The sequence below is a fragment of the Loxodonta africana genome, chromosome 27 (genome assembly GCF_030014295.1).
Source record: "Loxodonta africana isolate mLoxAfr1 chromosome 27, mLoxAfr1.hap2, whole genome shotgun sequence".
Taxonomy (NCBI): Eukaryota; Metazoa; Chordata; class Mammalia; order Proboscidea; family Elephantidae; genus Loxodonta; species Loxodonta africana.
In genome coordinates, this window is record NC_087368.1 from 23,610,841 (window position 1) to 23,625,179 (window position 14,339).

Below are 14,339 nucleotides of genomic sequence, written 5' to 3' on the forward strand. Positions count from 1 at the left end.
GGACACGGGGTTGCCAACAGTAAGCTGAAACCTTGTCTTGAAGAAGGACACCAACAGACATAAACAGAGCTGCAGCAGAGATGGTCCTTCAAAGATATCTTTTGTTTTGCTAAAATTCTATTGTTTTTTCTTTGACCTTGGGCTTTCCTTTCAATATGCAGTTGCAAAGATGTTCACAACATGTTTAATACAGGTGCAGACCTATTACAGAGAGTCAACAACAGGGATGTGACGAAGGTAAAGATATTTTTGGATGTTCTAGGTGCTCTGAAACATTTCCCAAGGAGACTCTCCCAAGAGCTACGACACTTCAAGGCTCAATCTAGCTTCACTATTTTCACAAATTTAGCAATTTCTCAAATCCAACCAAAGTAGTATGCTGATTAGTTTCGATCCATTGCATCTCTTCTTAACAACAAAAGTTTGCAGATAGAAAGATCTGACTTAGAGCCTGTCCTGCCACTGTGACAGTGAAAATTGTAGGCATGTGGTCTTATCATCCTAGCCTCATTTCATTGTCTGGAAGCAGAGAATAATAATACACACATTAAGGTGTTTGTTATTTTCCTTGCTCCTTTTTTTTTTTTTTTTGCTCAGTGACACCCATAAGGAAAATAGCTGAGGAAAGAAAAGGGGATAAGACTCAAATTAGGATATTTTTCCACTCAATAGCCCTTACAAGTAGTTTGGTAGTTGAAATGTTCAAGTTATTAGTTAAAAAAAGTCAATGGGTTAGACTTCAATTAGTGATCTCTATTCTCATGAGTAATTAAAATCTGACTATATACAAGTTGTATTTTCCTAAGACCACTTGAAATAATTAAGTACATAAATAAACTAAACAATGAGTCATAAATATACAAACTTCAATAGCGTTGGCTCCATGAGAATCGCTTGACCACAGTCACTGAAACGGACACGACACATTGTTTCTATCCTGGTGTTTTCCATTTGGATAAGTTGAATCTTAATGATTTGAATGAACAGTTCCTTTGAAATGAGCAGAGAATTGCAAAGAAGCAAATTCTGCTCAAACTCTTAGATTGTGTAATTCTATTTCTCCTCTTGTGCTCATTAAGCTAAGCTGGTTGGATAAAAAAATCTTTTGCTAAATTAAATTAGATTTGATTAGTAAATACGTGTGCTTATGCAGGCAAAGCACACTATGTGTGGGTTAAGAACATCCTGGTTATTTCAAAAGTTCTTTTTACAGATGATTCAGTTTTACCATGGCTTCATTAATGAACTAAGTTTTTGTTAATGTGTGACTTCACCCTTGGTTGGGAATCAGTCAACTGATAGACAGTTTGTCATTTCTGAAGAAAAGCAATACAGCCTCAAAGCTGGAACACTTGAACATCTTCAAATCCTTCCTGCTCTGAATACATGTGACCCTCACTTGCCATTTACTAACACCATTTTCTTTTTAAAAACATTTCTCTTGCTCTTCCCAGCTCCAGTCTTCCTACCTGGCTCTGAAAAAAGCAGAGTTGGCAGCCTTAACCTATCTTTTTAGCTGCATTTCAACTGAAATAATTATCTTCCATTTTCCTGCCTGACTTCTAAAACACACACATGGAAAAATTTAAATAGGGTTGGATCAAAGTATTTCTGGGAAAGGATAGTGCTTTTTTAGAGAGTCAAGGTGCCTTATTACAAGAATTTAGTTACAAGGCCAATCATTTGCTAGTACCTGCCACATGCCAATAGCAAAATGACTGAATCCATGATTAGCCTATTTTCCAGGTGTCGCTTGAGGGCTCTCTTCTAACCTCAGTCACCAAAATTCCAGTGAGTTAAGGTATATGAAAAGGAATCTTGCATTTTATAGGTCATTGAAAAACCATTCATATGAGTATGAGCAAAAGATTAAAATATTATGAAGAATTTCCCCAACGTAACTAACATCAGTTTTTGTTGAGTTGATTCCAATTCATGGCAACCCCATGTGTGTTAGGGTAGAACTGTGCTCCACAGGGTTTCCAATGGCTGATTTTTTCAGAAGTAGATCTCCAGGCTTTTCTTCTGAGATGCCTCAGGATAGATTTGAACTGCCAAACTTTTGGCTAGTAGCTGAGGATGTTAATCATTTGCACCTCCCAGAGACTTCGCATTATTAATACCAAAACCAAACCAAACCCACTGCCGTGGAGTCAATTCCAACACATCTCAACCCTACAGGACAGAGTAGAACTATCCTCATAGAGTTTCCAAGGAGTGGCTGGTGGATTCAAACTGCTGACCTTTTGGTTAGCAGCCAAGCTCTTAACTACTGTGCCACCAGGGATCCCGCATTATTAATAGTACATATCAAAATAATGCATGACAAAAATGAGGTCTACATGTGTGAAATAGAGATTATAGAACAATATCAAATCCCAAATTAAAGAACAGTGTCTTCTAGTAGGTTTCTCTAGGCAAGGATCAATACAGCATTGAATGGACAGCCTACAATGGCCAGTTATAAGCTCATCACTTCCAGAATGTCCCAAGCTTGTTTTGATCTTCCATCTTTCTCACGGTGGTCCTGGCTGGGTCAAAACCTTGGAAAGGGGCTCAGAAGAGACCTTTCTTCGGTGGGGTAGGAGTTGAAACCAAGACTACATACAACTATTAGGCTGAGTCCAGATCAGGGTGACTCTGCAGACCGTACATGCAATGCCAACCTGGATCTGTGTCTGCAAACACTCAGGAGCTATAAGCCCAGTGTGCTTAAAGAGTAGTATTTCAAGTCATATGTCTGATTAAATAAATAACATACACCCAAATGTATATATAGACACGTAATATTTACCACACCTTTTTCATCTATGGAGCTCTTTATATCCATGAAATCTGATCTAGAAGCCTAATATCTAAAGAGACAAGAGCCAAGCTGCATCTTGGGTAGGCGACCCAGATCCTGCCCACCTCCCAGCATCCCTCCCAGCAGAGGCTTTTAAGGGGCTTCTCAGAACCTCCAAAGCTCTGAGCACCCTACCTGGACAACAGCTTGTCTCTGTGGCTCCTCGCACTACATCTGCTGCATAGCAGAAGGGCAATAACTCTTGGCTCCCATGATCCAATGGAATCAAGCTTTGTACCTGGGATCTCCATTCCCAGTACTTCCATATATCACACCTGAGCCACATTACAGGCTGGAAAACCCTAACTGATATTTGCTTTTCAGACATTTTCTGATTTTGGTGATTATTGAACAAAGAAGAGCAGTGAGATCTCCTATTTTCTGAAAATTTTGCATAATGACCTTAGGCCAGGCTCAATAAAGAGTCCACCCAGCTTCAAGAAAGTTGACCAGACTCACGAATTTGTCCATAGGATTTTCATTTACTAAATGCCTGATTTATTGTTTTATTTCCCCTCTTGGTTTTCCTTTTTTAACTGAGATATAATTTACATATAGTAGAATGCATAGATGAGTTTTGACAAATGCATACACTCACGTAACCTATACTTTAAGACATGGAACATTCTAGAAAATTTACTCATGCCCCTTCCCAGTCAGTCTCTTCTCCTCCCCCAGGTAAACACTGTTCTAGTTTTTAATCACCATAAACTAGAATTCACCTTTTCCAGAAATAAATGGGTTCACTGTGTGTGCTCTTCTGTGTTTTATGCCTCATTATTTGGAAATCCATAAATATCTTCTCTGAGTTTCCTTTTCTATGAATTGAGGAGAATGCACGGCAAGAATAGTGTGTAAGTATTCTGAGGAGCCCTAGTTGTCCCGGGCATGGGGCTCAGAAGTCACCTTGATAGGGGATGGGGTGAAGAAAAGGCTGAGGAGTGAGGTTTGTGGCTACCCTTCTCACCTTCAAACAGAAAAAAAAAAGAAAAACAGAAGGGCTCTACTTATTATGTCTCTTACAAATTGGGGTTCACCATAAGATTTTATTTGGGAGAAGAGGGGATTCTGTGGAAAAAAAGTTAGGGAGCCACAGGTCTAGATGATTCATAGTGCTTTCTTTCCCTTGAATGTTCCATAAATTACAATTAGTGTTTTCCAATACAAGAGATGTGACTGGTCTCCCCAAGGGAAGGCTGGGAGACAGAGGCAGCCAGGCTGGGGGCCCAGGTGAGGGCCCAGGCATTGAGTACTGTAATATTAGTATTGGTTACAATCAGATAGCACCACCCAAACTGAGGTGCCTGGACAATAAGCCAGGGGCCACGGGGAAGGGAAGGCACAAAGACACCATTGAAAAGACCCGACTCCCGCAGCCAGCGAATAAGTCTATAGATAGAGTCCACCAGACCCTGGCCAAGCCTGAATGCCATCTTACAGCTAGAAATACATTTTTTTTTCATGGTTAACTTTTAAACTGCTAAAAATAATAAACACAGCAAGGAAAGTGCTGACGTGGCCTTAACTACAGAGACAAACTGAAAATGTGTTGTTATAATAACGTAAACAAACCGGGTTCCAAATTATAACCTAGGACTTCAGACAGGCCACTCTATCACAAAACACCTCAGGACTAAAGGGAGCACTCAGAGGGTCTGTCGGTAGAGAAAGTGGTCCTTCTCTGTGGCAGATGCTTATGCCCCATCTGATCTGCTCTAACCATTGAATTACCTAATTTTTGTGACTGTTACAGTGTGGTATTCAGAGAAAAGATACATTGAGAGGTACTCTCTGTCTTCACTCAGCACAATTTCCCCACATAACAAGTGAAAAACAGGCTCCTTTCTCTCACTGTTGTATTATTACTCTTTTCCTTCCAGGTGAATTTGTAGTATCCCTTTTCTCCATCACGTTGTAGCCCATTTAACGTTCTGTATTTCTCCTGAATACCTGCAGAGTTCAAAACCATGTTCAAGAACAGCATCAACACCACACATTAGGAGATAATTCCCAAAACCCTAAAAAAAGACAATTAGTGGCAGAGATCACGAGTCTGCAAATAGTAAAGTCATAACTGACATCTGACCTTCTTATCCATTAAATCATGTGAGGAACTTGGCACCCACGTGGAACGGCCAACGGGAGGGGAACTGCAGATCTGAAAAAGAGGAAATATATGAAGATAAATATGTTTTTTTGTTTTATTTATTTAAGTTCCTCAGCACTTGATTAATCTGCAACTTCTTTCTATGTTTAAATAGAATCAGAGCGGTCTCTGATTTTGAATAAATGCAGATAGACTTAGATGAAATCTCCTTCTATGCAGGAGAGGGCTTTAGAGAAAGAGACTTTAATACAAGGGTTGTAATGGCGCATTATAGACACGGAAACACTTGCTTGGATCTCAAAGACCGACTTTTCTATGGAGTGTCAAGGACAAGAGCTAGGAGTTTCAGATTCCCAGACTGGAAAGATGACTAGAGGGCAAACGTTGAGTCTTAAGCTGTCTAGATATTCATACTAAAGAGCATCCAACTGTCTTTTAGCAGATGGTCCCTTGGATAAGTCTTAACAAATAAAATCTGCAACAGTGCCATGGCGGGGGCAGTACCCTAGGACCTCCAATGAAGCATCAGGGCACGCATTGGAGCATGAAGCTATGGAGTTGTCCATATTATTTTAAGTGCAATTATACTGGGATCACTTCCTGCAGGTATAATAAGAAAGGCGGCCAGACAGACCATGGCATCTGCTCATGCAGCCGACCAAGTCTCTAAGTGCCTGTCTGCACAGCAAGCAAGAAACCGATTTTCTGCTAATTGTGGTCCCACAATTTTTGTTGTGGGCATCTTAGAGCTCACAGAAGCAGAGGTTAGTAGAACAAATGCCTAGGTTCCCACCACCAGACCATTTTTAAATAGACCGTTGTTCACATTTTGTTATATCTGCTCATATCTGCTCTATTTTGTTTTAGTTAAAAACAAAAAATAGAACGTAAGTATCATCCCTTTGGCAACCTCAGCCCAAGCCAGACCGTGAATTTGGTTTCTATCTTTCCCGTTCACATATATATATATGTGCAGTGCGTCACTAGGATTGGTGCCACCCCCCGTGCTAATCACCACAATATTGTAGCTAAAACACCAGAAAATTTGACAAAATCCGTGACTTTGAAGACGCTGGCAGCAAGGACAACAACAGTGCATGCTTGCAGCACGTGCAGACGAAACCATGTGATTCAAAGCGTCCTTGTAATTGGGTAATATTGACAGCTCTGACCTGAGCCCATTAGAAGGTTCAAAAAGTAAATTAGCATTGAGTTTTAGCCTTGTAGGCATATCAATACATGTAAGCTGGGCTTACAAAAAACTTGTTGTTATAACTAACTACAGGTATATTTTTATAAAAAATAATAAATTTCTGCTGAAACGCTGCACAAAAGTTTTATAGACAGTCATTTTGGTGCCACCCTCTCTGACGGTGTCACCCCATGCAGTTGGCACTCTCTGTACCCCTCTAGAAATGCCAGTATACGTATGTATCCAGGACAATAAAAGGTGCTTATATGTTTTTAATTTACCTAGGAGATACGAACTTACGTATATGTATAAATACATTTTTGGGATATGTATAAAACATTCTACGGTTTTGACTTAACATTATGTCTCTGCATTGATCTATTAGAGCTCCTCCCCTTTAAATGCCACATTGAATAAATATACTCAGTCATTGTCTTTTCACTCAACACCCAACATTTATGGCACCATAAAAGCACTTGTTATCTCATTAAAGTGGTTATTGGTTTTGCGTGGGTGTGCATACATATGTGTGAATGTGTGAATTTTCTTTGCTATTCAACTCTAAGCTTCTCAAGAGAGCTGCCATGGCCTTGTTTTTACAGTGGCCCTTCCACACGAGTGACTCCATGTAGAATGAATACTCGAGATGTTGAAAGGCAGAACGTTTGTTAAAAATGGATCAGCTTATTAATTGTCCTCCCTTTTAAAACAATGTTAAGCAAGTGTCTGGAGTTTTATTTATCTATTTTCTATTGTCTTCAAAATCCTCCACTGCTTTTTGCCGTAAACACTTAAACCAGAAGTGACAACGTCGTATCACTGTTCACTAGACAATCAGACCAAGGCATTTAAGGAGCATATTCTAAAAGTACTCTCAAGGACTAAATTGACAAGATGAGAAGGAAGCTTGCTCTGTTACTGTTGTTACGGCTTTATGGTGATTATTATTAAAAATATACCACTACTCCTGATACTCGTATCCAAAAACAGTACCTTCTATAGGGATATAATTCTGATTTAAACTTTGAAGACTGTATATGAACTTGACTCAGTGATAACAACCTAAAAATTCTCAACAAATTATTATTAATTCTAAGCAGTTTTACACATAACGTTTATTAAACATACTTTATGGGCTGGGTTATACAAATTATTTCACTTAGTTCAGTCCTCACAATGGTCACCTGAGGGAAGTATTATTAATAACTCCATTTTCCAGATGAGGAATGGAGAGGCAAAGAAAGGAAAGGTTCCATACTTCGACCAAAGTTGAACAGAGAAGAGCTAGCTAGGAATCTCACCTAGAAAGCCTTTTTCTAAATTACTGAGAATAGGCTCAGGTTTTAATGATAAAACTGCACAGAAGAAAATTGAAAAACAACATCACTGAGGCTCCAAATTTTGATATAATGCAGACACACAGCATTTCTTTCATGGTGTGCCTCTAACCCAGAACAAACCAAACCTGAGTTCTCCAAGTAGACAAATTCACGGTAATTTCCCAGTGATGAAAGAAATTTAAAGCAGCAAGTTCCAGCCCTGGACTCTTCCAACTTAAACATAACCCATTTTGAATTCTTCTTCTCTTTCGAAAAAATAGGGAGCTGGGACTTTGCTCATAGCTCAAAGCAGACTGTCCAATTTTGTTTGCACAAGATTCAAAGGAAAAGTGAGAATCACTGCCTGGGACAACTTTAGCCCAGAATATGTCTCCTTTGCACATTTCTTAATTGGGGCACAAATATATTAACAGTGTGGTTATTTTGTAGTTTCAAAAGAATCTGTTTTTTAACTGATTTATATTTCTATTTGGAATACATTTATTTCTACGCATGAAACAGTTCATTTTGTTAAGCCATCTGACCTGAGGTGAGGTTGGCACAATTTCCCCCAACTGCTTCCAATTAATGCAAATTGAAGGTTAAAGAATAAATAAAGTCCCTTTAACTTGGTTTACTATTATGTTATTTATAAATGGCTCTTGGTCTTTTTTTTTTTTGACAGTAACTATGTACAAATGAAACTGTCCAGTACAAACAAGTTCATAATGTGTATTTTATTGCGAGGATTTAATTTTAAAAGAGTTAATATTAATGGCAAAAAAAAAAATGTTATCTATCCATATTTTTTTAGTCTCTGTCTCTCATCAGAGCTCTGGTGGCACAGTGGTTAAGTGCTCAGCTGCTAACCAAAAGGTCAGCGGTTCAAACCCACCAGCTGCTTCACGGGAGAAAGATGCGCCAACCTGCTTCTGTAAACATTAATGGCCTTGGAAACCCTATGGGACAGTTCTACTCTGTCCTACAGGGTCTCTGAGAGTCAGAACCAGGTCAAGGGCAATGGGCTTGGACTGGTTCTCTCATGGAATCCTAATGGAGCCTGAAATGGACTGATTTCATCGCATTAATGGCCTCAGTTGTTCATCCCTCTGTAGCCACCCTTCTGTTATGTGACTGTAGTTCCTTTCACTAAAGGGGTTGAATCTATGTTCTTGTCCTTTGATTCTGGTTTTGGCCATAGGACTTGCTTTTGCCAATGGAGTGTTAGCAGATATGCTGCATGCAAAGGTTGGAAAAACTTCTTATGTTTATGCTTTTTCTTTTGTTCCACTGTAACCACCATAAGACGATGCCTGGATTAGCCTGTTGGGGTGAGAAACATGGAACGGAGCTGGCTCACTTCAGTTATCTTGACCAAGGGCAACCTAGACCAGCCTAGACCAGCCAAGCCCCATACAAATGACAGTGCCCAATCAAGATGAGTGGTCACCTAATGGATGTACAGCTGACCACAGGTGCAGGAATGAGCCCAGATGAGACTGGAAGGACCATTCAGATCACCTTCAGATGCTAATAAATGCTAATTGTTTTAAACCACTGAGCTTTGGGGTAGTTTGTTACTACCCCAGGTAACCCCAAGTAGCATTATTGTGCTTTAGATAACTGAAATAGGTCCTACCCCTGCTTCACTCAAAAAAGGGATACCCATATAGAAAATGATTTTAAAATTAGTTAAGAAAACTCAGCAACTATCTATCAAATGTCAGCTGTATCAGTCAAGGTACAACCAGGAAAATATAAACCAGTCTAAGTATTTAAACAGAGGGGCTTTAATGCAGGGGACTGTTTACACAGGTGAAGAAAAAGATGTGGAGCCAAACAGGGAAAGACGAAGCATCCAGGAGTTCCACAGTGACAGGAAACCACAAAGCTATGGGGACAAGAAAAGGAGCCTTGAGGACAAGGTTGCCCGGCAGAAGCTGAAAGCTGGGTGGGCCCTCCGGGAAGGACAAAAGCCATAGAGGAAACCTGGCTGCTCTTTGAGATATTGTTTGAGCAGAGAAAGTGGGGAAGAAACACCCTGGCTTCTTTCCTTCTGTTTTCCAATCTCCTTCCAAGACCTTCCAACAACTGAACCCAGATAGGGGCCAATTAACCCAGGAACCTGGGCAGCACAACCCTCAGGGTGCAGCCCTCAGTGGAACAGGGCAGGTCAGGGAAAAGGCAAGGAATGGATCTGAAGGCAAACAGGCAAACTCACCAAGATGATGTGTAAAGCCCCAGGTAATGTGTTACTCAGCGGTAAGAGCTACGTGCATAAAAATAACTGAGAATTAGAACAGATACTGGGTTTGAAGGTTGGAGAGGGCCCAAATAGGTGGGAACGAGACAGAGGATGTTCAGGCAGCAGCGCCTGTGGGAACAAAGGCAGAGAGGCCTGCAAGTGTAGGAAATATTTTTGTTGTCAGGTGCCATCGAGTTGGTTCAAACTCATAGCGACCCCAAGCACAACAGAACAAAATACCGCCCGGTCCTGCGCCATCCTCCCAATTGTTGCTATGCTTGAGCCCATTGTTGCAGCCACCGTGTCAATCCATCTCGGGATAGCAAGTACAGGCAGTTCCAAGGTTACAAACGTCCTACTTACATACAACCCCTAGTTACGAACCCGTAAAGCTTAGTGTATTAAAAATTCCAGGTGTATACAATAGATCGTAATAACAAACAGGCACTACTTTGCAAAGAGCCTCAAAGCATATTCTTATCACTGTATTATTACGTTAAAGATATTTTAGTGTGTCTGGAAGTGTTTCTTTAATGTTTTTTATGCCTAGAAAGGTACTCTATATACTATATACTAAGACAAACATTTGGCTAACTGACGTTAAACACGAACGGGACCTAATGGTTCCAGTTTACGTACAAATTTGACTTAAAGACAAATTTAGGAATGAAACTCGTTCATCATCTGGGGACCCGCCTGTATTCTGGTTGGGTTTAGGGAGTTGTGTATTTGTGAGGAGGGAGCAATAGTGGACAGCGGATGATGAAGCTACAGAGGCAGGAATAGAGCCAGAGCTTGCAAGATTTGGGATTCTAGTCCAAGCAAATTGGATTTTGTTCTGAAGACAATGGGAAATTAAATGGTTCTGAGCAGAGAGTAATACGATCCGAATTGTGAATTGTGTAATATTCTATCAGGGATAAAATACTTTGATAAAAATTTGAGGGTTAGATTGGAACAGGGGGAACTATATCAGAGATTATTAACTAAGTGCAGGCCTGAAGGAATTCACAATCCCTCCAAAACACTCTGCAGAAATTTGTGTAAGCATTCAGTATTCTGAGAGATGGTGCTCTGAGAGATTTTCAGTGGAGTCCATGACCTCTAGACCGCACCCAAAATTTTAAGCACTAGAAGCAGGGAAGCCAATTAGAAAGCACTATAATGGTTCCTTCAATGAGGATCAAAAACGTAACAGTGGCAGCGGGAATAGAAATGTGTAAATAGATGGAAACACTTATGAAGCACAATCTAAACAATAATCCAGATGAATGTGAACAGAAATAAACAAAGTCCTGAGATACTGACAGGCTTAACTCTGGGCAACAACCATCTGCTACTCCTTCCCTTCCCCTATAAAATAGAGGAAGCCACTGATGTTTCCAAGATACTATAAAGATTTACTAAACTGAAAAGTTCCAAGATAAATATGTGCCGTTTTTCCCTTCTCATGTTTGTTACAGACATCACTAATCAAATGCAACTGTTTTCACTGCTGAGTCCAAATGTAGACCAGAAATTGTGCTGAGCAATTCAACATGAAACTTAAACACCATCTCTTCTGGAAGACTTTACCCAGAACTACTTATCTATTGACTGTTCTTCAATTTTGTAAGGATGAGTGCCAATGAATGGGCCTCTGTGGCAGAATATATTACCATAATTAATACATTAACATACATGTTAACACAGATACACATATCACATTAATACATATTAATATGATATGCATATGAGTATTTATATGCACGCATATATGGGTATATATATGCATCCCAGATGTGAGAAACTTACACACAGTTAGTTCGCTGGCTAGATGATGTTACCCAAACTCGTGAATCCATTGAATGTTAATTCAAGGCAATTAACACAGGTTTGAATTGAGCCGAATTAGGGGGAACAACTTTGCAGAAATGAAAGCTTATTCTGTTATCAAATTATCATAGTAAAGTTTTTAAGTCAGTACATCGTCACAATCAACTATTAATGGTGCCACTGTCTGGTAAATTCCTCTTAATTGTGATTACAGGCAAGTAGGCACACGGTGTTACCATGAGCCATCCTCCTTTCAGAGCATGGTGACCTGATTTGGCATTTGAATATCCCTATGGTAGCCTTCGAGGAGCCCTGCTGGCGCAGTGCTTAAAATGCTCAGCTGTTAACAGGAAAGTCAGCAGTTCAAACCCACCTACTGCTTCACAGGAGAAAGATGTGACAGACTGCACTTGTAAAAGATTTACAGCCTTGGAAACCTTATGGAGCAATTCTACTCTGTCCTAGAAGTTCACTATGAGTCTAAATCGACTCAAAAGCAACAGGATTTGGCTTCTTGTACGGTGGCTTTCCAAAATTGAGAAATTTTCCATCTGACATTTGAAAACAGGTGTCATTATCAGTAGTTTTCTATATAGAAGCATAATAAAATGAGATTTGAATAAGTCATATTTCCTTCTACTTGGGAGTTTTGATCAGCAAGAACACAATTAACTGTCCATATCAACATGAAGACCTTCCTTACCTCAACCTCAAACCCTGGAACTTGACTTGTTTAATTCCAAACAAATAATATTTTGGAAAACTGTCTATAAATAAAAATATTTCCATGAAAATGGAAAAAAAAAAAAAACCCTAATGTAGATAATGCCCAGCAGTACTTATTTGGCCACGACCCACAATAAAAAGTACATTTTAATGTGCAACACCCACATACACATACACAGGTGTGTGCATGTATATCTTTGTGTATGTATCACTTTGAGGACTAAGAAGTGCCTGACCCAACTCATGGTATTTTCGATCACCTCACATTCATGCAAAAGCTGACCAATGAATAAGGAAGACCAAAGAAGAATTGATGCATTTGAATTATGGTATTAGGGAAGAATATTGAATATACCATAGACTGCCAGAAGAGTGAACAAATCTGTCTCGGACAAAGTACAACCAGAACGCTCCTTAGAAGTGAGAATGGTGAGACTTCATCTCACATACCTTGGACATGTTATTAGGACGGACCAGTACCTGGAGAAGGACATCATGCTTAGTAAAGCGGAGGGTCAGCAAAAAAGAGAAAGACCCTCAATTAGATGGCTTGACACAGCGGCTGCAACAATGGGCTCAAACATAGCAATGATTGTGAAGATGGCGCAGGACTGGGCAATGTTTCATTCTGCTGTAAGTAGGGTCGCTATGAGTCAGAACTGACTCAACAACACCTAACAACAACAACGTGTATACCTTACTAAACAAAAATTCCATAAATAATATCCTTACTCATGTGATACACTTGGGTGTTTTCTACTCTATTCTGTTTTTTTCTGTACAGCTCATTATTTCAATGAATGATTGTTTGAGTAATTCAATAATTCAAAATTATTTTATATATGATTTCAGTTTAAAAAGTTAGTCATGACTTGCTAAATTGATTTCGTGATCCAACTGGTAGTTTTAAAACAGTATAGCCAATGACCAAAGTACTCTGACTTTATCCACAATGTAAGCATGTTAACCAAAGACCAGTCCTGTGCAATTTAGCAGAGGGAAAAAAAAAAATCTCTTGGCTCACTCTCTAGCATCCTGGATGAAGCCAACATTTGCTGAGCCAACTTTTGTACTTTGTGGTTGACAATGACTGAAAACTGAAAGGCAGAGATCAAATTCTCACTCCCCATCTCAACACATCTCTTCCGCTAGGTAATTTATACCGTGCAAGTATCAAGCTATTCAATTTTGCTGTCATTTTCTATTCTTTTTCCAGAAGCAATGGAAACACAAGATCAGTTTACCATCGTCTCTCTTTGGTTGGATTAGATTATTCTCCCTCCTATCTCTTCAAACAAGGATGGCATTCACCACTTTAGACAGCCACTGCCGGAGAATCTCCAAACAATCATGGCAGGGAAGCCACTACCCATAAAAAAGCAATAGCAGAATCCAGGGTCTGAAATTGTCAGCCAAGATTACACACCAGAGCAAATTTGTCATGATTTTTTTGACTGAGTGAACACAATTGGAATTGGAGCAACATAATTAAAGGTGGCTTAAAGAAAGACTCCAAATTTAGTGGTAATCTACCAAAACAAAGTTATTCATTAAAAACAAAACAAAGCATTGTACTATTTTCTCTTTGTAAAAGTAAACAACAATAACAAAGCAAATACTACAGAATCATCATACTAGAGGTCTTTGGAGGTTTTTAGCCGGGACTCTGGTACTAGAGTTGCCTTACACATGACTGCTTTGACGTCTCTCCGTTCATCCACTTACTATATACCCTTCTGCCCAACCCACTGCCACTTAGCAAACTACTAAAAAATTACTGAGTGCATCAAAAGCCTGAAGTATTTCATGTTCTTTTCAGCATTTCTACTTCTCAGAATTTATGTTACATAAATGATCATGGCTATATACAAAGATGGAAACCCTGGTGGTGTAGGGTTAGGAGTTCGGCTGCTAACCAACACCAAGGCAGTCTGCATCCACCAGCCTCTCCTTGGAAACCCTATGGGGCAGTTCTACTCTGCCCTATAGGGTCGCTATGAGTCATAACCAACTGGACGGCAATGGGTTTGTTTTGTTTTTTGTTTGCTTTTTATATACAAAGATTTAGTGACAAAGATGTTCATGTGGTA

The 14,339-nt window shown here is 39.6% G+C and overlaps 1 protein-coding gene across 37 annotated transcripts in view; it reads right to left on the reverse strand.

Annotated features, from left to right (window-relative positions):
* THRB (thyroid hormone receptor beta) overlaps positions 1 to 14,339 on the reverse strand; it is a 414,019-nt gene that overhangs the window by 237,262 nt on the left and 162,418 nt on the right. For all 37 annotated transcript variants that reach the window (XM_064277386.1, XM_064277393.1, XM_064277373.1 and 34 more), the window contains one exon: positions 4,932 to 5,003. The gene's annotated coding sequence lies outside the window, so the exon portion shown is untranslated. The remainder of the gene's footprint in view (positions 1 to 4,931; positions 5,004 to 14,339) is intronic.